Source organism: Manis pentadactyla, chromosome 2 (genome assembly GCF_030020395.1).
Source record: "Manis pentadactyla isolate mManPen7 chromosome 2, mManPen7.hap1, whole genome shotgun sequence".
NCBI lineage: Eukaryota > Metazoa > Chordata > Mammalia > Pholidota > Manidae > Manis > Manis pentadactyla.
The window spans coordinates 94,532,128-94,555,989 of record NC_080020.1 but is presented as its reverse complement, the minus strand read 5'-3'; the positions used below and the strand labels follow the sequence as shown (position 1 = coordinate 94,555,989).

At 42.6% G+C, this 23,862-nt stretch overlaps 1 long non-coding RNA gene across 1 annotated transcript in view; it reads left to right on the top strand.

Moving 5' to 3' along the window:
* The window catches only part of LOC118913730 (uncharacterized), a 77,469-nt gene that overhangs the window by 18,864 nt on the left and 34,743 nt on the right, over positions 1-23,862 (top strand). Inside the window, exons 2-3 of the long non-coding RNA XR_005025311.2 lie at positions 377-478; positions 7,667-7,798. This is a non-coding gene — a long non-coding RNA (uncharacterized LOC118913730). The remainder of the gene's footprint in view (positions 1-376; positions 479-7,666; positions 7,799-23,862) is intronic.

Below are 23,862 nucleotides of genomic sequence, written 5' to 3'. Positions count from 1 at the left end.
CCGTGTCTCGTGCCCACCTTGCTCAGCCCCATCCTGGCTTCCCACCTGCTCAAGGCTCAGCTCAGCACCTGCTTCCATATGGAGCCTTTCCTAACCATTCCCAGCACACAGGGGCCACCCCACGTTTGGATATTCACAAGTACTTTTTGAACAATTATCAATGCTGATGCTTGTTTTCTTCCCACCTAGATACCTTGAGTGTCCTACCCCTTGTAACTAATCTCTAGTATCTTCAGAATCATATTTTAAGAATCCAAAATTTCAGAATATGGATCCAAGAAGAGACAAGGGAAACCCCAGCAAACAAATGGACAATTTTGTCTACAAACAACATGATGCTTTCAATATTAGCTGACTTCTCTCTAAAACTTCTCAGAATCTCCACTTTGGGAACTGCTGTGTGACAGAGGTGTGCTGCCATGACATTGAGATCACTTCACATGGAGTCACAGTCCTTGCCTTTCAGGAACCTGTCATGGTAAGACACAACTTGGGCTGGTTCATTTTTTTCTAAAGCTGCAAGGAGATCAAGTCCATGACCATCCTTATTCACACATTTACAGAATCAGGCCAGGCTCAGAACTAAATGATGAAAATGAAAATTAATCAGGGACTCCCATGGGTCTCACATATGGCAGTTTTGAATCTTTTTTTTTTTCTCACTATCATAATTGTTTTTCTTACTCATTTTCTTTGGTTGATTACACAACTGTAAAAAAAAATGGGGCAGTAGTAGTGGTAATGGAAATGAATAAGCTAAACAGTGCAATATCTACAGAGATAAAATTAGGAAGGAAGGAAACAAAAGCAATTTCAGTATCTGTGTGAGGCATGCATACCTTTCCTTGCCAAGACCCCTGGATCAGGTTGTCTGACCAGGAGGCAGGTGCTTCCTTGACTCACACAGAAAACAAGCTGGGGGCCTCTTGTGCTGTTGAGGTGAGTGATATCTGGCACATAAACACCATGCCCTGCCCCCACTTCTGTTCTTCCCAGAAGAGATAAAAATGATCAAGTAGGAGAGAAGAGTCTGAAGGAAGGCTTTGTGCCTTTCTTAATTCATGGAGATTTGAAGTAAAAACTCTTCTTGGCAAACTCTTCTCAATAAAGGGTTATGTTCCCTTTATTGAATTTTGCAGAGAAACCAAACTATAATAGAAAACAAGCAATCAGATAGATTATCATGCCCTGGGACATCACTTAAATTGGTGGAACTTAACCAATTTAATTCATAGAAACCTTTCTTTCACACTACTTAGCAAACAGCATTAAGCATGACTCAAGTCAGATTTTATAAACTTATCCAGCTCCTTTCATTAAGAACTGAAAACTATGTAAGACTCTTGTTCCAGGAAACTGTATTTGACATTTTAATAGTATTGTCTTAGCCAAATCAGGGAATACCTAAGAGTTTAGATCCACAGAAGGTAAATCAAGAATTCATCCAAAATAGAGTGCCTTCTTCTGAGTGATGGGGTGGTTTTTATGTGAGATGTTAATGTAGGTTCTATACTTGACCTGAGTTCCCATAAAAAAAAAAAAAACTTATCTACTGTTCAATTTTTTTAATCAAGTAGTGTTATCTAAAGTGCTTTTTAGCAGACACTGTCAGGAAAGGACTGGAAAGTAGTCATTATGACTAATCAGCTATGGAAGTTGGGGTAACCAGTATTGGCAATAGGGACTTTGGAGCCCCAGGGACCTTTTAGACAACTCACATTCCTTCAATTGTTTGCAGTGGTCCTCTGGAAGGAACACAGTGAGTTAATGTGCACCAGAACAGATCGAATGTACGGCCAGCTGGTAGTTCACTCTTACACAGGAAGGCTGCTTTTCTTACACACAATTCTTTGTTGTGCTAAAGGCAAATAAATATATAAAAGCCTAAGAGTAAGCCTTCAGTTCTTTATGTCTGGCAAAATTGTCAGTACAATGTACCTCGAGGATATATCCACCATGCTTGCTTTGCAGGATTGTTGTGAAAGACTAAGATCATTCTAGAATAACCACCTGGTACCCATCACAGTTTATGAAGAGCTTATGCATACATTTCTCAGTTGAACCTTCCGGCCTCCATGGGAGGAAGGGAGGCAGGAAGGCAGTACAATTATTTCTTGAGAGGCTGGTGACCCTGTGGCAGCATACATGTGGCTTTTGCTTCAGGAAGATAGTTTATTACGTTGTATTTGTTAAGTATTTTATATTGTATGAGAATGTTTATTGCAGCAGTGTTTATAATAAGAAACAATTGGAACCTACCTACAAGTGCGTTACTAAAGGACTGACAAAACTATGGTACTGACCTAAGTGGACTACGAGACAGCCATTGGGAACTTGGACTTAGAGATATTAGGAGTGAAGCCATTAGTATTGAAGCATATTTGGTATGCATCAATAGTATTCATTAGTATTGAAGCATTAGTGGTAAAGAAAATCATTCATAATATATTTAAGCCAGTAAATAATGTAAGATGAGCCCTTTGTGATAAGAAAAAATATGTCTGGTGAAAGAGAGCCTATCTTTGTGTGCTGAGAATATGTGTGATACTTGTTTTCTTTCTCATGATCATCTATTACTACCCATTTTAATGTTAGTTGACATTAACAATGTACTACTCAACATTTTCAATCAGATTAACTTTTACAGTAAAAATTCATGAAACAGAGGTACTGCTGCACCCTGGGCCTCATGGGTAAAGCAGTCCTCACATGGGGAGGCGTCATTCCCAGGCCTGGTGGGGTGGAACCATCCAATCCAACCAGGTGGTGGAAATGCGGAGTATGAATTAAGGCACAGTTACAGCTGTGAAACGCGGAAGGGAGCAAACAAGGGTGACGGGCACCCAGACACCAGGAACAGTGGGAAGCACAGGCGCCCCCATGGTGAGGAGACAAGAGGAAGAAATGCCAGAGCTCAGGGCTGGCGCCGTGGAGGAGGGGCCCTTTGGTAGAAGCTGCTGCAGCCGCAGCCCAGGGCAGACAGTGAAGCAGGGGAGAGATGCTCTGACCCTTCTCCTCTTACCTTCTTATTTCCTGCTGCTGTCTCCTGCTGACCAAGCCCAGCCAGAAGTCCCCTGAGAGAGCTGGGCTCCACAGCCCACACAGCCTCCCAGTGCACAGAACAGAGCTGAGAAAGGCAGGAAATGGATCTGAGGAGGGTGGATGTGCAGCAAACAAAGGGAGTGGAGCCCCACTGTCAGGCCCCCTGAGAAAAGGGGTGTCTCTTAGTCAGGAAACTGAATAGAAAGGAAACCTGCTGGGGCAATACACAGTGAGATCTGGTTTTCCTGCCTGTGCTCAGAGCCTCAGTAGCCCAGGGATGGAATCACAGATCGCACCGTGGCCCAAAGTGAGTGCAGGAAATCTTTGTGGAAAGCTATACAGAGATAAAATTGTGCCATCCTGAATACGGTTATCATCCTGCTGCCTGATGGGAAAGGGGACTGTGAGGGAATGGAAGACCCATCACCCCAAATTTCCCTAGCTGTTTCCTGCTGCCCCATCTCTACTCCAAAGCCCCTTTCATTTCAGGGTCCTCATCACTAGCCCCACGTAAGAGCAGACCAAGAGTAGAAGTGGCAGTGCACGTTTATGAGCATTTACTGGGTGGCTGGCACCGTGTGCCCTAAGCGCCAATGTGGTCACCTCATTTAGGCATTTAGGTCTCTCAGCCACTCTGTGAGGGCAGTCGTGGTGTTCACCGCTCTGCTGAGCAGCTAAGGGCATGCACAATGGAGCCAGACCACAAGCATTTGAGTGCTGCCTCTTCCATTTCCCAGCAGTGTTCACAGTTTTCTCACCCTTAAAATGTGGACAATGGCAGTGTCTACCTCATGGGATCATTATGAGGAGTAAATGAATAAACATGAGTAAAGCATTCAGAACTGGGCTTGGCACATAGCAGGCAGTCAATAAATGTTTGTTGTTATCTTCCCTGGTTCTCACATTAGGCAACTGAGGGTCACAGAACTGATAAGCAGCAGAGATGGCCTCTACCCAGGCATGGGGTTCCAGTATGATACAAAAGGCCCACCCTTCCCCTTCCTGCTACTTTGAAGTAGAGGGAGTCAGATCACCTCCTCAGGGTTAAAGTGGATCCACTTGCTCTGCCTGCCTGAGATGCAGAACAAGATCCTCCCATTTTGGAACACCCAACATGACATTGTGCAGGTGACGATCTGCAGAAATCCCATCCATCCTTTTACTCTCACTTCCTCTGGGGTCCTGAAGGTAGGTTAGATCCCCGCAGCAGGCAGCTGGTGGATAAGGGCAGGTAAATAGCTGCCCCTTAGTCTCATATTCCTTGAGATCAGACAGAATGGAAAGCAGAGCTGTGAAAATTTGGGAGCCCAGGTCAGCCAGGTGGGTCTTCAGTTTCCAGCACGTGCACCATGGAGAGCATGTCAAATAGGTGCTCCACCTCGGCTGCCTGCTCTGGGCTGAAGGAGAGGATGGCGCCAACTCCCTCCCTGCAGGTAGGGTGGCCAACACTGGCATCGTCAGTCTATCTGCTAACCTGAGAAGGGCCCGGAACAGTCACAGGGCAAGGTACTGAGGAAAGGCCAAACACAACGTTGAGGTAACTGACAGAGCTCAGACTGGAATGCGTGAACTCTGTAAGCCAGCATGACCCCATCTGCTCTTTAGTTCATTTCTTGGAAGCTAGCTTACCTGCAAAGCTTTCTTGGCTTCCTCTTAGGCAGCAACTTTACAGCTAGGTTTTTCATCAGTCTCATCTTTCATTTTACAGTGAAATATGATCAGTTACTACCTTCAACAAAACATGTTCAAAGCTGTGCCACCAGTGAGTCAGAAGGCCCCAGTGTAATGTCCATGGCATGTGAAAACACAACAATCAAATGGCCATTCCACAAACCTCTTTTTCTTTTATTCTTTTTTGTTTTTGGCCTGGTGTTCAATGGACATAGAAAATAATATGAATGCAATAACACATCCTCAGTTTTACAAATGCCTAGTAACCAAAGTCAAAAGAGATTACCTAGTGTGCACTAAAACAGACCGTCATCCAAAAACGTCATGAGCAACTAAGAAGTATGTAATTTAAGTTTGCACAATGTCATTGATGCTTCATTGTCTTACTTTGTTTATCTTCATAAAGTTGTTTTCAGGAAAGGGGTCTTTAGTCAATCACAGCAGTTCTTTTCCTGAAGCTCAACAGGGTCACAGACAACTGCCTAGCAGGGCCCTGGAGCAGTTCTGGACTTCTCCTCATCTGTCAAATGGAGGGGTTGGCCTAGGTTTAGATAATTTCTAAATTATCTTCCAACTTCAAATATATGTTTTTCTTACTTGTTCTGGACTCAAGAACTTTAAAATATGTGCTGAGCTGTTTTCTGAGTTTCTAATTAGCCAAGAAAATGCTCTTAACTGAACCAAATGTCGGAGCATCAAGAGCAGAATAGAATGGGTAGGAGGGGAGTGGGTGCTGCCCTTTCTTGGCCCATAGGATGATTATCTGGTGAAAAGAAAATGTGACCCCCCTTGGGTGGAAGTGCCTCTCAGGCACATGGCTTAGTGGGCCAACAGCCCCCTTTGGGAATTAGGAGCAGACATCTCTTCCTCTGGGCAGGACTCTGCTTGGTGCGTAAAGCCCCACCGACTCCTCAACCAAGCCCTGTGGGCAGGGCACCACCTGCACAGCCCACCCGAAGACCAGTGGGATTGGCATTGTGTCCACAAATAGAACCTACAACACCTAAGCAGGAACCTGATTTTTTGTGTTCTCTAAACTCTCTTACCTAAAAATAAGCAAGCAAACAAAGAAACACCTTGGTGCCTGGTGAATAGAGATTGCTTGAATTACAACACATGGCTGTCTCACATCACAGAAAAAGCATGTTTTGTGAGTAGGTCTGGAAGAATGTTAGCCTGGGTTCTCTCAGGAAGCAGAGCCTAAGAAAGGAGGGTGATGCAGATGGTTTATTTGGGAAACATAGGCACCAGGAATGGGAGGCTATGAGATGTCAAACAAGAAGGAGGGAAAGCCCATCCAAGGTGCTTTATTGAGCTGGTCCCTCATGTGATCAAATGGGGCTCCATCCTGCTTGCACCTTTGAGGACTTTCCCCTCATGGAGTGAAAGAGGATCATTTCCTGGCTCCTGACACCAATTGGTCAGTGTTGCCCCTGGGGTGTGAACCTCAAACATCCAGGTGTGTTCACCTGCCAGGATGGTTAAGTTGATGGTGGTGACAGCAGAGGCACTGGGTCAAGGAAAGCAAACCCATGTCTGTTTCTGGCAAGGCTGAGTCACTGCGTCCTCTGGGATAGAGGGCATCTGATGGGAAAACCTAACACTGAGTGATTGGCTGGTCTCCTTAAGGGATGTGTGCCCTATAGAGTGTTGGTTCTGTGTCCCTGTCTCTGGTGACAGGCACACGTTCAGTACAACAGTTGCTAGACTGGTCTTGGCGAGACGGCAGTCATGCTGTTGGGGCCATGCAGACCCTCTGTCCATCATGCAAGTCCTGGGGCAGCTGGTCAGCATCCCCAGGATATCCCATGCACCCAGTGGTTCTCTGCCACAGTGGCAGAGGAGGTACTCTGGTGGGCCTGGAAGTGAGACCGAGATCCCGGTGCTATGTGCGCAGTAGCACAGGGCCATCTACATGGTTTTCTCCACACTTTGTTATCTCCTTGTCTCCAGATTTCAGGTTTGTTCCTCTACAGCTTCTGACCCAACCACCAAGCCATTCTCCACTGCCCATGGGTTCAAATACACTCTTAACTCAGACCACTTCTCCCTCCCTACAAAGTGAATTAGTAAGCACATTGTTCACCTCTCTGCTCACTGGGAGGAGTGATCTTCTCTATCCTTCAGGGACACCCTACGTGGGGCTGTAGTCTGGTCATGGTCCAGTATTTTTTAGCACCAACTTGTCAAGAAAACCTATGTATAAACTTGGTCCATCTTTTTCTCATTGGTTGTTTTTAGGGGAGTGTAAGGTCTTAGGTATGAACTGAGGAAGAGAGGTAGATAAGACAGGAATCCGAGGCAGAACTTACTGTGCCCTTGTCCAATCCCATAAACTGCTTCCACTGTATGATGCATTACTGTTGTGCCACCCAGCTCACAATGTGTAGTTCTGGCCACATGGTCACTTGATGTTCCATAGTCAGAAGATTCATCTCTACCAGGGGTCGGAACTGTTTTTCAAATGGTTTATAGTTTTCGGCTGCAGAAGGGAGGTCTGGCTCTAGAAATCTAGGACCTGTGATACAACTAACTCTCTTTATGACTGGGCTTGACAGAGATAACACATACACATCTTCATTTATAATAAATAGCACCACTAGATCTGTTGGTCATACGGCCTGAGTGACAGGGCCACTTATGCTACCATGGGATCTGCTGCAGATACTTAAAAGTCACAGCCTTCCAAGTCACCCAATAAATGGGGCAGAGCAGTATTCCCAAAGTAGCATATGCTGTCTCTAATTTTAAACATTTTTAGTGGTTTGAAAATACCTCCAAATTCTTTGACACTCCTACCATCAAGAGATGGGGTCCAAGTCCCCTCTTCTGGCATCTAGCTAGGGTTTTTACTAATAAAAGAGGGCAGAAGATATACTATGTGACTTGGGAGGCTGGGTCATGAAAGGTCATGTAGCTTCTCCCTCATTCATTAGGACATTTTCTCTTCCAGCTATCCTGAAGCATGTTGTGAAGAAGTCCAAGCCACATGGTGAGGGAAGCCCAAGCCGTCTGTTGATGCTCCAACACATTGTCTTCACTGAGCCTTACCTTCAAGTTACCCAGCCCAGCACTGAAAATACAGGTGAAGATGACTCTGCAAGATTTCAGCCAGTCTGAGTCACCCCCAGCCATTTGAGTTTCCCCATCTAAGACTACAGGCAGCCTTTTTCAACCTGCTTCCTCATCTGAACCACAGAAGGCAGGAAATGGGTTGAGTGACTATTTTTTCAGTTTTCCCAAGTATGGTACATAACTAGTACCATTCTAGATACACAGGAGAGAAATTAGTTCATTACATACAATTGAATGCCTTAGGGCATTAGGACTTAATTCTGTCATGGAGCCCCAATTTTGGAATGCTGACAAAAATCAAAAAGAGAAGATATTACTGATGTGTCCTGTCCAAATTCCTGACCCACCCACCAAGTTTTGGGTTGGTTTGTTATGGAGCAATAGATAACTGGGATAAGGTACAAGATCGAACATCTTGCCTTTTACCTCAAAGATGTTGTACCAGCACACCCAGATCACTGGACTCCTAAAAATGTCACTAATGTTGCAGGTTAGGGAATATGCACCAGAGAGTTTCACTTCTCTGACATACAACTTGGTATTTCTGTTTACCAGGTTAAATTTGCATGATGTCCTTAATACAGTGTTCCAGCATGCCTATGGAATACCAAGACTTAAGGTCCCTTAAGACTATTTTGTGACATTGCACAAGAGGCTTATCATAGCTTTAAGCAAGACTTTAAATGTGTACTGATGTCCTCTTCAGTTAAATGAGACTTGCTTTTTATCCTGTTTATTGATGAGGGGTTCAAAAGTACATATTCGTGAGATCAGTAACAACATACAGAGTGCCAGAGGCTGTGTTGAACTGTTTTAATAAAGATATCATGTCTAGCTCAGCAACTGAGATTGGGTTGACACTTGGTTAAGTTTATGGTAGTCCACTCTCATCCACCATGATCTGACAGTATTTTTTCAAGAGGCATACAGGTGATTTATAGAGGAATGTGATGGAGACAATCATCCTTACACACTTTGTCTTTGATGGCGGCACCCATTCTCTTTCAGGATGCAGTGTTGACTTGGGTGTCCTCTCTTGACTGGTGGGATTGCAGAGGGATAATTTAAGAGGTTTCCACTTGCCCCTTCCTACTCCAGACTTTACTCTGCAGGGCATGGAACTAGTGTGAGGATTCTGCCATCCACTTTGTTTATCCATCCAAATTATGCACTTGGGGAGTGGGGAAATAACCGCAAGTTGGGTCGATGGACCTATAGGATCTACTTGAAGGTGTACTTGTGCCAGCAATCAACTTTTTTTCTCCAATTTTATGTCAAGCACCACCTTAGTTGGCTGGGATATCTGTCTCATCATTGGGAACACTCTGGTTTTTAGCCACTGCCACAGATGCCTGAGGGGCAAAGCATATTCCAACCTTTTTACCCATATAGTAATCATATACCTTCTACTATCACTTAAGAATTGCCAACTGGCCTCTGACATTCCAGAATCATATGTTGACTGATGCTAAAGAGCCCAGACCTATGGCAGCATTCCCCCTATCAACCCAGCTTATAGAGGACAGCCATCACTGGAGTTTCTCAAAAGATGCCGGTGCATTTCTTACTGCTTTAGTCAAAGGAACGTAACTCTGGGACTTTCTAGGGAATATAGACAGATGGAGAGTTCTCTGATCTCACTAATAAATACATTTAACATTTCCATCCCCCCTCCTTGGCCTTTCCTCAGTAGTCTGCCAATGTCATTCTAGCAACTCTACCTTACTTACTGTAATCCATTGTCTTATCCAAGCTTCAAAGAGGCACGCCAGCAGTGCGTTATGACTGGATCCTGATGTTTTTGCCAGGATGTTAAATCCTGAGTCAAGGAAGAATGCTCCTGTGTCAATGGATTCTTCCCATCTGCCTTTATATTCAGGCCTCATTTGTACTTAAGATGTACTTCCATGCGTGTTTTCTGGTTTCTTCCAGTTTCTACTTCTCATGTCTTGCAAGTCTTCTGGTATACAGGATCAGGCATTACATTTCCTGGATCAGGCTGTGCTAAGACCTGATTACAGCTATTGGTAATGAGAGGAGGGCAAGGTCAAATCTTGAGGAAGACAAGCATCATCTTCTAAAGCACCTGCTTCAGATGAGACCTTAGCAGCATTTCAACATAACGGGAGCCTGTTTTACCCTGGAAAGGGGGATATAGTATTTTTCTTTTGAGTCCAGAGTAGATGATAAGATCTGTTTTTTTTTTGCCATCTGTCATTTGTCCAATTTCGTCTATTCCTGTCTTTATTTAGGCTGAGTATTTTTATGATACCATTTGAAAAACTTTATTGTCTTCTTAACTAAAACTCTTTGTTTTGTTATACTGTACTTAACATATAGCTTATGAACCTTAAAATAGGATTCATCTATTTCTTCCCTCCAAGGCTTTGTGCTATTTTTGTAATACATTTCCTTTATGTATATAATAAACCTTACTTTACATTAATTTTTTGTTTAAACAATTATCTTTCAGAGAGATTTAACTAATTTTTAAAACTCTTAAATACTTAACCTATGTTACAACCATTTCCAGGGCTCTATATTCCTTTGTGTGGATCCAGAGTTCTGTCTGGTATCATTTTTCATTCTTCCTGAAGGACTTTCTTTAATATTAGTTGTAGCTTGGATCTGCTGGTGACAAATTCTTTCTTCTTTTGTATTTCTAAAAAGTATTTTGTTTTCATTTCTGAATAGTATTTTCACTGGGTATAGAATTCTAGGTTGACAGTTTTTCATCTTTAAAGCTATTGCTCACTGTTATCTGACTGCTTTATTTCTGATGAGAAACTACTGCCATTCTTTTGTTGTTATTGTTCCTCTGCACATAACATGCCTTTTTCCTATGACTGCTTTTGAGATTTTCTCTTTACCTGTTGGTTTGAACAATTTGTTTATGCCATTCCTTGATTTAGTTTTCTTTATGCTTCACTTGCTTGGGCTTCAATTCTTTTTCCATTGCCTGACCTTATTTCCTTGTAGACACTCAAAATTCCACAGAATGGATTTAATAAGAGATTGGATATTGTGGATAAAATATCTTTAAGAACTTTAAGAAATAGCAGTAGACACTGTTTCCAACTAAACACAGAGAGAAAAAAAAATGAAAATAAAAATGGAGGTTCACTGATCCTTAGAAAAAAGATTGTAGTTTTCAAATTGTACGAGTCCAATTTGGGTCTTTTAAATATTTTTCATCTTTGTAATTCACTAGTTGACCACCTGTAATACAATTTAATAATTATTTTAATATCCCTGTTTATTCTAACATCTGTGTCAGTTGTGGGTTGGTTTTGATTAGTTGTTACTTCTCATTATTGGTCATATTTTCCTGCTTCTTGCATAGCTGGTCATTTCTTACTGGATGCCATACTTTCTGGGTTTTACTTTGCTGGTGCTGGCTATTTTGTGTTTCTATAAATATTCCTGAGCTTTGTTGTGGGATGCAGTTAAATTGCTTGTAAACAGTTTGCTCCTTTTTGGTCTTGTTTATAAGATTTGTTAGGTGGAACCAGAACTGTGTTTATTCTAGGTTGAATTATTTTTTATTACTGAGATAAGAATCTTGTGAGTACCTACCCAGTGCCCCATGAATTGTGAGGCTTTTCAGTCGGCTGGTGGAAACAGGTATTATTCATGGTCCTGCTCCCTCTAGTTTTTTGGGGTGGTAACTTCCTCATTGGGTAGCTTTCTTACAGGTATTACTTGAACAGTACTCTACTGAATACTCAAGCAGGACCCTCTGTAGGTGTCTGGTAGTCTTCTCTGTGCAGCTCTCTCCTCTTCAGTAGTCTGTCCTGAAAACTCTAGCTGACTGGGTCGTCAGGAATCATCCCATATTTTCACAGGGAGTCCGCTGAACTCCTGTGCCTAGATTCCCTGTCCCTGCATGGAGGCCTAAGAACTCTCTCAAGGCAGTAAGCTTTTGCAGGGCTTCTTTAATATGGGCAGTTGTTTGTTTCCCATCTCTTGGGAGTCATTGTTTTTGGGAGTTGCTTGATACCCAGTGTCTTAAAAACTGTCATTGCAAGTTTTTGTTCATTGTTTTGGTTGTTCCAGGGAGGAGGGTAAGTCCAGTCCCTCTTATTCCATATTAGCCAGTAGTGGAGTCTCTGTCTTTAAAATATCTAATACTACATTTGACCTGTCATTTGTAGAACATTTCAAAGATCTTGAGTGTAGATACCAAGCTGAACTAATCTTTGTAACCCTATATGATTGACACAGGACTTTGCATCTAGTAGGTGCTTGGTAAATGGTTGGTAAACTGAATTGCAGTAGGGATAACAGGTGAAAATTTCCCAAAAGGTTGTTTTTTGATTTATGCAAGAAAGAAATATCTAACCTAAGAGTTCCATCATGGAAAATTTTAAAAGAAATGATGACCTTTACATTGTGGGAAGTGTTCAAGCAGAATGAGGGTGCTCATTCACTAGGAGTCAGCATTCTATATTGTCCAGAGAAAGCAGTTTTCTGTTATCTCCTCTCAATCTTATTCTATGCCAAATATGAGATACTATAAAAATAATTATTAAGTCTCTTTCTCTAGATTAATTATTAAGTAATTGTGAATGACTCTCTCTCAAGATTAATTATAAAAAAGATATTCCCTTCTAAACTTTTCTATGGCTATACTCTTTATTATCTACACAACATCAGATAACAAGGAAGCCTGGATACTATTATCCCCAACTGGCTGATTGAGAAATAGAAAAACATGGGGCTTAGGGGACTTGATTTAAGTTACACAGTCAACTATAGAACCAAGCCAAGAACACAAGCCCCTCAATTCAAGACAGCATGCTTTCCCTTTGGCTATTCTGCCTCAGAATACCAATGGTGATTTAAATAGCCCGATTCTTATTTTTTTAATGTGGGTTTTAAAAAGTAGGCAGGAACATAAATAGCAGAACAACTGTAGGATTCAGAAAATATGGCATGTGTTATCATCATAAAAAATAAGACTGAATTTCGAGTTGTTCTGCAGCAGAGGTTAAACAATAAGAGAATGGAGTAGGGATCCCCAAGGCCCTGATGATTTGAGGGATCTATGCAAGCCCTGAATTAAATCAGATGAGCAGGGGTTCAGCTGAGCTAGACAACTTTTGAAGTAAATAAAACACATCCAGTAACACAAGCTCATTTCATATAACAGTTTCTGGATAAAGGAGTTTTAGATAATAAGGACTTCACAGCATAAACAAGCACAAGGGACTCAGAGAAGGAGGAACTAACTGAGAAAATTCAACTCACAAGAAAGCTGGTACCTATAACCACATTCTGTTTGGCTTCAGATGATTAAATTTCCAAAATCCACTGAAGTGGGGTGGTGAACAGGATATACCATGTTGAGAAATTAAACAATCTTCCTAGCCTATGTCACTGAGTGACAAAATAGAATTGCAGTTCATCAATGCCTTAGGAAGGCAGGACACAGTAAAGGCTGTACAGGCCAAGACTGGAGCATCCTGCTGGTACGGAGGAGCAGGGAGACAGGGAAGAGGGAGTGAGGAGGATGGGGCTACAGGGCTTTATCAGGAGGTCCGAATTAGCATTTAGGTTCAGCTGCACTTCCATAGCAGGATGGAAGTGGGAAAGAGAACTAAAGGACCAAACAAGCCTGGATATTGAGCAAAAATATCAGACCTGGTTAAGAATAGTGGGTTCTGTCCACCACCAGTACCAGCACCCCCACCTCACTGCCTCAAACTCTCCCTTTTTCTGTCTCCAAGATCTAAAGTCCCCTTGCCATCCAGCTGGGAACCCCATGGCTTGAGACCTAGTAGAGCAGAGGCAGGGCCCTGGGAGTGAGGAGCAAAGGGGATAGAAGGATCAATGAGGCCTGGAGAAGAAGGAGAAGTAGAGACGGTCCATCCAAGAGGAAAAAGGGGCAAGTCCTTGGTCCAACTGGAAAGGGGAAGAGAGAGGAAGGCTCAGAGGTGCCATTTCTGAGCTCTTTACAACCTCTGCAGTGTGGTATTTCTCCCGTGAGTTGAAGTCAGTGGGAACATGAGATAATTTTTGTGAGAAGAGGATTCCCTTTTTTGTTGCCTGTCCATATTCAGAATAAGTCTAGAGAAAGCCACAGTTTGGAGCCAGTTTTCCTTTAACACCTCTCCAACATTGCCTAATTTCCCTACCCCCCTTCCTTAACAAAGAATGAAAAAAACCTCCTTGTGAGAGCCCAGGCAGGCAGCTGTAGCAGCGGGAATCCAATCACAATGCTTTGTTTCCACAGTATTTATTTCTATTGGTGGTAAATGATCTGATTTTAAATTTATAGCTTTAAATTTATAGTCATTTAAATTTTCTTTAAAATGAAATCTGAAAAAAAATTTATTGAAACTCAAGCTGGGTGATTTGAAACTAAATATCAAACAAAATCCATCATTGACCTAAATGTCAAGAAAATGACAGGATATTATGGTGGAACTAAACCCTGGTCTGGAAATTAAGACTCTGTCATGGATGCCAAGTGTAATTTTGGGTCATAGTGATTTCATTGCATTTTTATCACTTAAAGACATACTCCTAGCCAGAACTGAGCATGAGATGCTCAAAGTTTTAACATACTAAGTAACTAAATCTCTAGTCAAAGACTAAAAAATAAATTGCTTTAGTGAGTCTGTGCCAACTTAGCACACATATAAGCTCAAAAATATTTAAAGTTCATATGAAGACCCCCATCCTTAAAGGGGCTCTTGGATGCCAACCATTGGAGTAGATTTTTTTCTAAGGGATCTTCTGGTTCTAAAATTCTGTACCATATATTCAATCCAAGGGCCAGAAAGGCACTGATCTGATAAGAGAAGATGGTGATAGATTATCACATTGAAATCTCATTTTCTTTATCTCTACCTTACCTATCAAGTAGGTAGCCTAGAACGAATCTACATGAAACAGAGGTCAGATGTTAAGCAGAGCCATTTCCCTTGTTACCAAAATCCCTTTCTCCTAAGAAAAATACTCTCATCAAAAGTTTTAGAATTAGTTTTTTGAAGGTCGAAGGACTTGAGGTCTTGACTAGGCAAGACAGGCAAGGGAACAAGGTGGTTTGGTTAGCCTACTTTGGGCCCTGAAAGGAGGGACGACCGTCCACCTCTGTGAAGTTCCTCCCAGTTGGCCTGCCCAGAGCATTTCCTATCTGAAGAATCCCCCAGCAAGCATCACTGCTCTATCTTGCAGGGAAAACAACAGGGGTTAGGATAGGCACTTTAGAGACTGATAGCCTGGGTTCAAATTTCAACAACCATAACAACTTCCATTTTATATAAATTTTCACATTTACATAATTAATAAGTCAGGGAAGTAGGTAATTCAGGGCAGTTGCTATTACTATAAAACCTTTGTGTGAATTTAAAAAAGCACACGTGTCTTTCCTTAAGCCAAGCTACACACACACACACACACACACACACACACACACTGGGCACATGAATCACCAAAAAGCACCCTGTCTTAGGGGCCAATGCACTCTGCAGTCCAGGGCTTGGCAAACAGAACAGGAAGAAAATTGAACACCCATCTGCCCCTCCACCAGGTACTTTAATAGAGGGCTCAACCTACCAAAGCTTACACTGTAGCCTGACAGTTATCAACATTTCACAGACAGGAATGGTTAGATATTTGTGTTTTTAAAAGATCATGCTGGCTGTTTTGTAGCAAATGGATTGGAGGAGGGTGCGATTGGATGCAAGGAGTTGCTAGAAGCTTATCATCACTGTTCAGGTGAAAGGTAATGGGCATTCAGGCTAACAGGTAGCAGCAGGATGATGAGAAGTGGACAGATATCCAGGGTATTTTGTAGACAGATCTGCAGGCTTCTGTGGGGGTTCAGGAGATGATGATGATGATATTTATAATACTATTTATGAAGGGCTTTTTATATACCACATATCAAGTTATTTGTTATAAGTGCTGAGAACAAAGAATATTAACTAAATTTCATTCCTACATGGTTGCCATAAGATTGAAATCTAACATAAAGAGCCTGTACTAGGGTAGATTTTTCATAAATGGTAAGCACTCATCGGATTATTACTGAGCAACCAGTATTTGGAATTCCTCTGTTAGTTAAGAAGCCCTGGTTTGCAGACATGGGCAATGGTATGTAAGGTAGGCAGTGGAGCATAATTAAGACAGACAGTGGAGCACACAGACATAGTCACAGAGCATTAGATTAGATTCCTTGTGTAACTTTTAAAGGTGACAGATGCTCAACTCCACCTCCGTTCAGTTGGTCTGGGGTAGGGATCTTGGTATCAATGTTTTGAATGCTCCCCAGAGAACCTGCATTAACTGAGTTAAAAGAAAAGTCTTTGGAAACAGATAATTTAAGGTGAAATCCTTCCTCTGTTCTTCATTGTGTAGTTTCCCCCGTCTAGGCCTTTGATTTCCTATTTGTAGGATAGTCATACAGGCCCTTGCAGGTTATGGGAGGATTAATGAGGGGTGGTATTACTCGATAGTACTTCTGGAGGCATCTCTCTTCATGCCCAGCTTGGCATGGTGCGTGGGTCCCACTGTGAGTTCAATAGATGTGGCTGCATGACTGTGGGGTCAGGAAGCAAAGGGACTTAGTGGGGCCACAGCCCAGCCCTGGGGCTGAGAGCTCTTCATCCATCACCTTGATTAATCCTGGCTGAAATATGGCTGTCTCTTACGATACAGAAACCCAGCCCCAGGGGGTAAATCAGCCACCCAAGGGCACCAAGACGGTGAGCTGGGATTGGAGTCCTATTCTGCATCTTTATGCTCTACATCAGGAATCTAATTCCTGGGATGGCTTGGCTGGAGAAGTGATGGTACCAGGAAGAGGAGTCCTTATCTGTCCTGCTTTGAACTGCTAGCATGAGCCACACAGTAAAAGAGAGAGAGGAGCTTGCAGCCAGCCAGGGTGGCTCAGAGCTTCTCAGACGAGAGCTCAGTGGTGGGTGGTGGGCAAGGAGAAAAGTATGGGGAGAGGAGACAGGCAGGAGGCCAGGAGCAGAGAGGAACAGGGAGCAGAGAGTTGCCTATCTAGTGTATGGCCAGGATAATGAAATGACAAATGCCAGCCAGCACAATAGCTGGTAAATGGAAAGTATTCAGTAATTGGTAACTTTTTCATCTTTCAGAGCTGCCTCTTGCCCCTAAGATAAGGGCAGGAGTCCATCCTATTCTGTGGGACATATCTGTAGGCTTGTTTGCCCACCTTTTCCCTCTCTGGAAATTGCTCACCCATTCACACGTTTATGGGGACAGCCATGGTTATACAATGTTCCTTTTGGTCTTTGTATCTATTAGAGAAAAGCAGCCACTCTGGCCTGGGAGATTCTGCTTTTCTATTTTTCATATGCATTTGCTTCTTATCAAAGCAGGTAATCTGCTACTGGTCAGATACAACTGCATTTGGGTAATGCACTGGGGTCAAGGACGTCCCAAGCCCCAGCCTGGGAATGCCGATCTCTCATAACAAATTAGAAATCAACGCTAGCAGCTTCCCTGCTAAGTAAAAAAATTACATAATCCCTTCTGCACCACTGCATTAGGCAGATTTTCTTTTTCTTTTCCTGAACATAGAGTAAATCCCAAGAGTTTTAAGCCATGGTGCCTCTCTTTAAGCACAATATAAAATCACTACCAAATTTAAATAAAAAATAAATTATGTGTTGTGCTAAGAGAGTCTCTTGTCAAAAACTCTCACACAATTAACACACTAGCACGATATGTTGCTAATTTCATGTCACTGGAGTCTTTTCTACTTCAGAATATAGCAACAGAATTGGGCCAGAGCTCCTGTAATAACAGGATTTTGTTCAAATATACAGCCCTGCGCTGCACGTTATGTTGTAGGCATGGCGACAAGCAGAATCACGGCAATGCATGAAATAACTTACTCCCGCAAATACAACTGGAAGAATCTGTCTCTACCTCCTCTGCACCAGGAGAGGGAGAGAGACTAAGAGAGAGGGTTAAGAACTGTCCGGTTCGGGCAGGGGAAGCGTGATTATCAATGCTTGGCTTTTCACGTACTTACACAAAGGGGGCAAACACCAGGTAAATTCAACTCGGGGATGCAAAGCCAGGAACTCTGGAGCTCCGAGTGCCCTGGTTTCTCTGACTCCCTCTCCCACCTCTTAGCCTCCTTGCACAGGGCCTGGTCTTTTCCATAACAAGAACAGCGATAATGAAAATATTTTGGCAGCATTCAGGGCCTTTCACATTGTGACCCTGACCTTCAAATCAATTTTCTTTATTCTAAACCCGACCTTGGCGTGCATTCTCTCTGGCATTCAATGTTAGTTACAAAATCCTGAACTCCCCGAGACCTTCGTTCCTCCTGCAGATAACCAAGGCAGGCCACACTGGTGAAGCAAGCTCTTGACAAAGAAAAATAAGAAAATCAGCAAGCCCTATGTGTTTTATAGGAGTCTCATTTGCACCAAATGCCATTAGCCCCATTATTTACTCAGACAACAGTGGAGGCAGCCACACTGCCCTGCTTGCATAGGGACCTTTGGATGACACCATGCATCACTGGCTGGCACAGCGCTTCGCTTAAATAGTGATATGTAAGGTAGAGCCTGTTACATTTCATCCATCACCCATGGGTTCCGCGAGTGCAGAGACTGGAAAAATTGTGCACATTTCTCCATTGCTGCCTGCATCAATCCTAGGAAGGGAGTGCACTGAAAAGAGAAAGTGCCGATTTCAGCACACGTGTTAAAGAGAGAAGCAAAGAATAAAAGGAAAAGAAAACATCTCCCAGACTGAGCTGGGGAAAGGTTTTTAAAGAAGACTGCCTTTCAGAACTCCTGTACCTCTACTATGAGAAGAAGTACCCACAGAGACAAGAGTTCAGGGTCATCCTACATTGACGGGGAGAAGTTGGCTGGCAGGGGCTGTTTTTCTGCAAATTAGTTGTCTCTCAAGGGTAACGGTGGGGGAGGAGCAGAGGAAAATGAATTGGAGCTGTTGAATAATTGTGTATTGTTTGGCTGGTCGTGGGCCCTCTGAACTGATGCTCCCAGAAGCCTTTCTGGGCCTTTCTTTCATATGGGCCCGGACGGGAAGCCTTTCACAGCTGTTGACAAGTGTCCTGTAGGGGCAGCGAACGAACGGGACAGCAGTGTGGCCCCACAAACAATGGTCCCCAGGACGACGGCTCCGCTTGGCCAGAAAGGCACGGGCTGCTGGGCATTACTGTCTAACACAGGGCTGGGCGGGCGACTGGGCAGGACAGGGAGGAGAGAGATGCCCAAAGTCTGTGCTGGTCTCGGAGGCCTGCCGGGCGGGCCCCGCGGGAAACTGCAGCAATGCCGCGGGCAATGGTAGAGCAGCTTTCCCTTGGAAGGGATGTTTCTAAAACGAAAACGAATGGGTTCGTCTAAAAGTGTCTGCTTGCTCTTAGGAACGCTCAGCATTGCGTTTGTCCTTCGATGTCTCCCGCCCTCGTTCGGGCATTGAAACCGCGGCGCCATCTCAGCTAGGGCTTCTCTGCTCCCCCTAAAGTGATTCGAATGGCAGAGGACCTAAAAGTCACAGTTCGGGGACTCTAGAGGGAGTCTGAAAGCACCCTCCACATGGGAGACACTTTTTTGAAGTCTTGTATTTGTTTACCTTTAAAAAAAAAAACACCTAAAACGGATATATTGTGCAGTAGTCTGAAATATTTAACATTAAAAATAGCATTTTAAATTCCTTTATTTCCTCAATTCTAAGCTACCAAGCTAAGATGCAGCTCAATCTATATCCAAAGGAAAAAAAAAAAGACGACAAGCACCAATTTAAATACATACTTTGAGGCTGAGAGGCAGCCATCCAGATTCCAAAGCTTCAAGCGTGAGTTAGAAAAATCTGTCTTAAAATCAAGGAAATAGAGTAATTATAATCAAGGAACATGGAAACACCAGAAATAACCAGTTTAATCTGTGGCTCCAGACACACTGGGGCATACTCCAGTTTACAAAGTATTACAGAGGAGGCAGCTATTGTAAAGTGATGAAAAATAGACTTACCTGGTTGTAGCCACCTTGTAATAAAACGCTGCGCTCATTCATTCTGTCAGAACGCAGTGCAGCAGTAGGCACATAGCAGGTGTTCAATAAATATTTGTTGAATTGAAAGTTGTTGATAGCACTCTGTATTAACTCTCCCCTCTAGGTAGCCTATGGCAGGGTGGGAAGTGTGGGAGGGGATGTGTACTCAAGCAGTGTGACAGCTTTCCTGGGAGGGCAAAGCAGGTTAGAGCAGCAGGTGATAGATGTCATCAGCTTTCTGTCAGGGTTAAGGCCCTGGGCTCATGTCCTCTCTCTGTCCCTGACTAGTTGCATGATCTTGAGATCTACTTCTCCAGCAAAAGAAGGCATCAAGTCCCACCCTCCCAAACGTCTGCTTTAACAATTCTATGATTCTGAATATTTGGATATATTTTAAGGGAATTTTATTTCTCACCAGGCAGTTCCGGGGCTGAAGAAAAGGCTGCTCACTTTGGTGCCCTTGGCCTTATTCTGGGGAGAAAAACCCCAGAACTGAAGAAGTACTGTAAAGTGGGGTGAAAAACACTGCCATTATCTTTTTAAAAATTCACTGTAGATTAGGTAATTCACAAAGCAGGTCACTGTAATTCACAGTTCACCTCCCCTCTCCCTCATTCTCTCTGCCCAGTTGTCATTTTCTAATGCATAGCTCACTTAGCACAGGTAATCAAACTGGTTGAAGTGGGCAGAATGATCTTAAATCAAATGATATTGGCTCAAATTTTTGTTACTGTTAAGACTGATCATTTGTTAAAATGACCCTGATTTTAGGAGCAGGAGCAGGAAATGAAAAAAAATTAATGACAATTTCAAGTTTTAAACACCAGGCAGAAATGTACACTTTTATTTTGTTCAGTAAAAAGTGAAGTTGGTGATTCTTTTTTTAAAATTTATTATTTTATTTTGATATCATTAATATACAATCACATGAGCAACATTGTACTTACTAGATTCCCCCCATTATCAAGCCCCCACCACATACCCAATTACAGTCACTGTCCATCAGCATAGTAAGATGCTATAGTCACTACTTGTCTTCTCTGTGCTATACTGCCTTCCCCGTGCCCCCCTTACATTATGTGTGCTAATCGTAATGCCCCTTGTTCTTCTTATCCCTCCCTTCTCACCCACCCTCCCCAGTTCCTTTCCCTTGGGTAACTGTTAGTCCATTCTTGAGTTCTGTGAGTCTGCTGCTGTTTTGTTCCTTCAGGTTTTGCTTTGTTCTTATACTCCACACATGAGCAAAATCATTTGATAGTGGTCTTTCTCTACCTGGCTTATTTCACTGAGCATAATACCCTCTAGCTCCATCCATGTTGTTGCAAATGGTAGGATTTGTTTCCTTCTTATGGCTGAATAATATTCCATTGTGTATATGTACCACATCTTTATCCATTTATCTACTGATGGACACTTAGGTTTCTTCCATTTCTTGGCTATTGTAAATAGTGCTGCGATAAACATAGGGGTGCATATGTCTTTTTGAAATTGGGCTCCTGCATTCTTGGGGTAAATTCCTAGAAGTGGAATTCCTGAGTCAAATGGTATTCTATTTTTAGGTTTTTGAGGAACCTCCATACTGCTTTCCACAATGGTTAAACTAATTTACATTCCCACCAGCAGTGTAGGAGGGTTCCCCTTTCTCCACAACCTCGCCAACATTTGTTGTTTGTCTTTTGAATGTTGGCCGTCCTAACTGGTGTGAGGTGATATTGCATTGTGATTTTAATTAGAATTTCTCTGATGATTAGTGATGTGGAGCATCTTTTCATGTTCCTGTTGACCATCTGAATTTCTTCTTTGGAGAAGTGTCTATTCAGATCCTCTGCCCATTTTTTAATTGGATTATTTGCTTTTTGTTTGCTGAGGCACATGAGTTCTTTATATATTTTGGATGTCAACCCCTTATTGGATATGTCATCTATGAATATATTCTCCCATACTGTAGGATGCCTTTTTGTTCTACTGATGGTGTCCTTTGCTGTATAGAAACTTTTTAGTTGATACAGTCCCACTTGTTCATTTTTGCTTTTGTTTCCCTTGCCCATGGATATATGTTCATGAAGAACTTGTTCATGTTTATATTCAAGAGAGTTTTGCCTATGTTTTCTTCCAAGAGTTTAATGGTTTCGTGACTTACATTCAGGTCTTTGATCCATTTTGAGTTTACTTTTGTATATGGGGTTAGACAATGGTCCAGCTTCATTCTCCTACATGTAGCTGTCCAGTTTTTTCAACACCAGCTGTTGAAGAAGCTGTCATTTCCCCATTGTATCTACATGGCTCCTTTATCATATATTAATTAACCATATATGCTTGGGTTAATATCTGGGCTCTCTAGTCTGTTCCATTGGTCTATGGGTCTGTTCTTGTGCCAGTACCAAATTGTCTTGATTACTGTGGCTTTGTAGTAGAGCTTGAAGAATTTGGTGATTCTTAAAATGAAAATGCAGTGTTTCCACTTGAAGAAATCCTAAACTTATAAACCTAGAGCAGAGAGTGACATTTTTAATCCTTAAAGGATTGTCCTCTCTACAATGATTTATCCTGTGGTTCCAACTTCCTAGAAGAATTCAAAGCACTGTTTACTCTCTGCCATAAAAATTCATATGCCACTTTAAAAGACAAATATATGACATTTGAAAAAATAAATAATTGAAGATTATATATTTCAGTATAAATAAAACACAGAGCACCTATATTCTTGACCTAAGATCTCTTTCCTGAAGTATGGAAACTTTGAAACTCTATCATAACAACCCATGTTGTTATTTAAGAAAATATTGATCAAGTCCTAACATATGGCAGGCCTAGTGCTAGTGCTGAGGATATATCCTGATTTCCTAACATATGTCTCTTTCCTTCTCCGTGGTGGCCACCCTCTCGGTGTCCCAGGCATGAGGTGTAATTGTGGGTCTGATCCACTGGAGAAGGGGATAATTATATTAGGATGATAACTAATGCTCTTTGAGAGGAACATTAAAGTTGAAGTTACAGTAAACAGTCAACCCTTACGTCAGAAGTGAGGTGCTCTCACCCGTGGAGACTGGCTGAGAGCGGTGGCTCCCGAAGCGTGGTCCTTTTGCCCCAGCAGCCTTGGCATCACCTGTGGTTTTCTTAGCACTGCAAGCTTCTGGCCCTGGCCCTGACCTACTGAGTCAATCTCTGGTGACAGGGTTCAAGAATTTGTGTATTAACAATACTCCAGGTGTTTTTCATGAGTATTACAGTATGAGAACCACTGCCCTGAAGTCAGTCAGGCTTCATGGGGGCAAAGCCTCTTACAAGTCTTCTTTCAAACCCTAATAAGATCGCCTATTGAATTCTACCATGTGCCTGAGAAATATCTCGTTTAATCTCCAAAATCTTCCTAGTTTCTTCCAACCAAGTCATTTATGCCAAGTCCCAAGGCAGAGAGAAAAGTAGCCAATTCTCAGTGATAATCAAATGGGAAGATATTTGGACAGGTAATTTTAGGAACCAGCTATGGATCGCTATGTACAATAATGAAGTTGAGCAATTAGGTTTGGAAAGCCAAGCACAGAAAATAATTAACCCACAAAGTAATCATCTTGTAAGTCCCAAAGCTAATGATTAAAATAAACTTGAAACAAATGATTGTTTAACTTTTAAGCTGTGCTTGTTTTAGCCACAGTGCGTTTCAGGTGTGAACTCCCGGGAATTCTTACTGCCTGCCGAGACTGGCTTTAGGGCAAGGGCGTGTGTCCATTTTTCTGTTTCTCCTTCTCCCAGGAAGGTTGCTTGGGTATCATAAAATACCACTCCAGTCGGGGTCAAGGAGGTTGTCTGGGCTGCTCAGCCCTGCTCAGCTCTGGGGTGCATCAGGAGGTGGTATTTAGTGTGCAGCTGGGGTGGGCTTCAGCCATATTGGATTCTGTATAACCTTGGAGGCTGAGATGCATGCTTGGTCTTTATGCAGCTTGCTTTGCACTTTCGTTGGCAGTTTATTATTGCAAAGCATGGCTCTCCCCTCCCCCACTCGCCTCTCCACCCAAAGAAGTGAATTACTAACTAGAAAATGAGACAGAAATGAGAT